General features: G+C 35.4%; 1 long non-coding RNA gene across 1 annotated transcript; it reads left to right on the top strand.

The window, feature by feature from the left end:
* The first annotated feature begins 37 nt into the window (after positions 1 to 37).
* LOC146591012 (uncharacterized) lies at positions 38 to 3321 on the top strand. The gene is made up of 3 exons (XR_014896893.1): positions 38 to 161; positions 645 to 720; positions 1230 to 3321. It is a non-coding gene; the product is annotated as an uncharacterized LOC146591012 (long non-coding RNA).
* Positions 3322 to 3536: the final 215 nt, after the last annotated feature.

Below are 3536 nucleotides of genomic sequence, written 5' to 3'. Positions count from 1 at the left end.
TTTTTTTTTTTTTCAAAAAAGCCTTTTTTCGGTAGGGTGGAAAGGAGTATCTGATGAGAGCTCACTTTGGACTTCCAAGTGTTGAAGCTGAAGATAAAGAAGGAAAACCTCCCATTAGTGTCAAGTTTGAGATTCCATATTTCACCACCTCAGGAATACAGGTTAGTAGCTGAAAATAGAAAATTAATGGTAAATTAACATACTAGACTCATAAATTGTTGCAGTTAAGCTTTGTAGCACTTTCTGCCTTGCCTGTAAAGCTCCTGACTTACTCGAGTTCTTTGATGTATTTAATGTCCTGGCTGTCTCTTGTCTCCTGCAAATACTTCCTTCAGCTCATCATATGGAAGTGCCATGACTCCTTGATGTTTATAGTATGACTATGATGATTCTGGATTTCTCCTGCCTTAGGAGGACTTTCTTTAGAGAGACTGATCAGAGAACTGGCTGTGTTATTTCAGCTAGAAAACATGCTGTTAATGCAAGTGTCTGGGCTTTATCCCCCTCCTTGCATCTGAAAGTTTTGTTCCACTTATTTTTCTTGTTCACTGTTGTCCATAAAATTCATTTTTTTGACAAGAAACATTTTTTATTAAACACTGTTTGGCTGAAATGAGAGTCATGTAACATACTTCTCTTTCCAGGTCCGCTACTTAAAGATAATTGAGAAGAGTGGCTATCAGGCTCTCCCATGGGTTCGTTACATTACCCAGAATGGAGGTAAATTGGAAAGCAATAGACTGTAGACATCTCGATCTCACATATCTTGTTTCTGTAGCATACACCAACACTTTGAAACGCACAAAAAAACATTTGCCGATATTCAGTAACAGGCTATAGGTATGTTTTACATTTACAGATACTGCTTTCTTCACTCACCTTGCAATCTTAATGGAAGACCTAACAGTAGCTCAGTAATGCTGTTCAAGGATTTTATAATTAAGCTGGGACTCAATTACTTTTCTAGGGTACAAAATTAAAAACTAAGCAATGCTCACAAATATTCTGCCAGCTTTAAAAGAGTAAGACGCTGTCAGTACTAAAAGCTGCTAGATCTGCTAGCAAGCAGAAGAAAAGAGTTTTTTTTTGTGTAAGCATGCACAGAGTGTTTTGTTTGTGTTTTTTTGTTCCGTTTAGGTTATTTCTGCTTTTATGTATATTGTGTGTGTGTGTGTGTGTGTATCCATCCCAATTTGCTGATCATAACCATTGAAATTTTGCTTTTACAGACTACCAGCTTCGAACGCAGTAAACGCAAGCACCACAGAAGACAGAACTTCAGGCCTAGAGTTTGTTTGCAGAAACCTCTGTGGTACTGAGAGCTGTGAATGTTGTTGCCAAGGTCTTGTTTCTACAAACACGGATTGTGCAGGAGAAAGATTGGAAAATTACTGTTTTCAATAATGTGTTTGAGCATTTGAACCATTAGTATCGATTGTGTGGATATTTATTTCATTCTTACAACATGCCGATCTTGCTGCTAAATGCTAATTACATTAGGAGTAGCAGTTATCTTGAGGAGACAGGAATACAAAATGAACCTTGAGAATGTCTTGTCAATGCCTTGTCAGTTGTACTCACAAAGTTTCTAGTATTCATATTTTAGAGTCTTTAAAGACATTGGCAGCACTGTACTACAAATTAGGGAGACGATTGTGCAATTACATGACTGCTGAACACTTAGTTGTATTTAGCCCAAAGTATTTATTTTTTTTTTTAGGGCATCTGGGTGCCTTAACTCATTCAAAGCTCTGTTAACTTACAAAGATTTACGGAATATGAGTTAAAACTATCCAAAGTCCAAAAAAAAACCTATTTATGCGTGATTTTAGACCAATTTATGTGGAAGAACAGCTTCAAGTGGTGGCTTTGTAAACCATTAAAATTTTAGGTGTGTTAAAACTAAGTTAACAGAAAACGAGGTCACAGAAGTAAATATCAACAGGAACATCTCTGTGGAAGCATGATGATTGCTGGTTCAAATTAGTCCAGGTGCAAGTTGAAGAATCCCAATACATTATAAAAACCCTATGCCAATTAAGTAATATTTGCTTTTCCTTTATTAGTAAGACAAAATTCAAAACTATAATGTGTAGGTATAATACCTTATATTAAGTATTTAAAAAAACAAAACAATTGTGGAGGCGATGAAATTTGATAGGAAGATAGTGGGGATTTTTGCCAAAAAATAGTAATGTGCTCCAACCTCTTCCTGACCATTGATTGTTGTTTATGGAGAGGCTGATGGAAATAGTTACCATTTCTCTTCCAGCTTGCCTTCATATCTGCTTTGGCCAATTATTTCCCTTCTTTCCTGTAGTTCTCTAGAATTGTTTATTTGCCCTGAAAGGGATGCTTGCTTTCTCAGTCTCCTCCATTTGTAAACAACTGTTATCATAAGCTTCTTGGCAGAATGCAGAACAATTCAGAATGTTAAAAGTTTGGGGTTTTTTTAACATGCTGTTTCATTTTTCTGAGAAGGCAAGATTGGCATGGGTGTATATAATTGTTTTGATTTCAGAAAAAAATTAACAATTATCAGTATTTTCTTTAATTTTTTAGAATGTTTTTGTTTGAATTTAGTACTCCTGACAGATGCTGAATTTGAACCATTGAAAGCTACATATTTGTCCATGAACCTGTTATAATACATATAGAGTACAAGGTTCTTAACACCACTTTGTTGAAGAGCTTTGACTCTGCCACAAGACTGAAAAGATATTCTGGTCATTGTCCCCATTAAATTCTTGTAGAATATATGTATCTATATATACAGTAAATATTATTAGCAAAAAAATCAACTAAATTCCCCTGAGATGCAGCTTCTATCATGTTATAGGAAGGTCTGTTTCAGAAGGAACTGAAATCTGAAGATGTCTAGGTAATAACAAGACAGTGGCTGGTTAGATGATCATCGATGTGGAAATGTGTGTTCTGGAGTAAAAGTTACTGCATTTGTCACCCAACAGGCTTTATGTTGAAACAAATTAAATCATCTTGTTCAAGATCTTGGTTCCACTACTCATTTTCACTTGAAAAATTAAGCTTATGACTGGACTAAACATTTTATATTAAAATTGTAAATGGTTGACCAATTACTTAATCCATCTGATGATTCTGTTCTTCAAACTGTTCATTGTAATTACTTGCCTGTAAAATGTGACTCAATAGCTTCATTTGTCTTCCTGTTGAAGGTTGTATCTTGTGGACCAGAACAGTATTTTTCTTATATTTTGTAGCCATTTGAGTCTGTTTCAATGATGGGCATCAGCCCTACTTGTCCAGGAAGTAATAAAGGGCAAAAAGGCCTCTTTGAATCAAGTGCACCTCACTCATCCTTTTGTCACTTTGATCCACAGCCAGATCTACCCTCTGATCTTAGAGTACATTCAGTTACTGTAGCATCAGGCCTGTATAAGTGGAACTTTCAGCTTTTATAAAGTTATTTCTGATCTATTTACCATATATTAAAAAAATACCCACCTCTTTTTTATACTCATAATTGTTCTCTACAAGCTTTGCATGTTTACCGCAGA

This window comes from Rhea americana, unplaced genomic scaffold (assembly GCF_003343005.1).
Source record: "Rhea americana isolate MKP2758 unplaced genomic scaffold, rheAme1 scaffold_390, whole genome shotgun sequence".
Taxonomy (NCBI): Eukaryota; Metazoa; Chordata; class Aves; order Rheiformes; family Rheidae; genus Rhea; species Rhea americana.
Note: the sequence above shows the minus strand (reverse complement) of the source record. Positions and strands in the feature narration are given on the sequence as shown.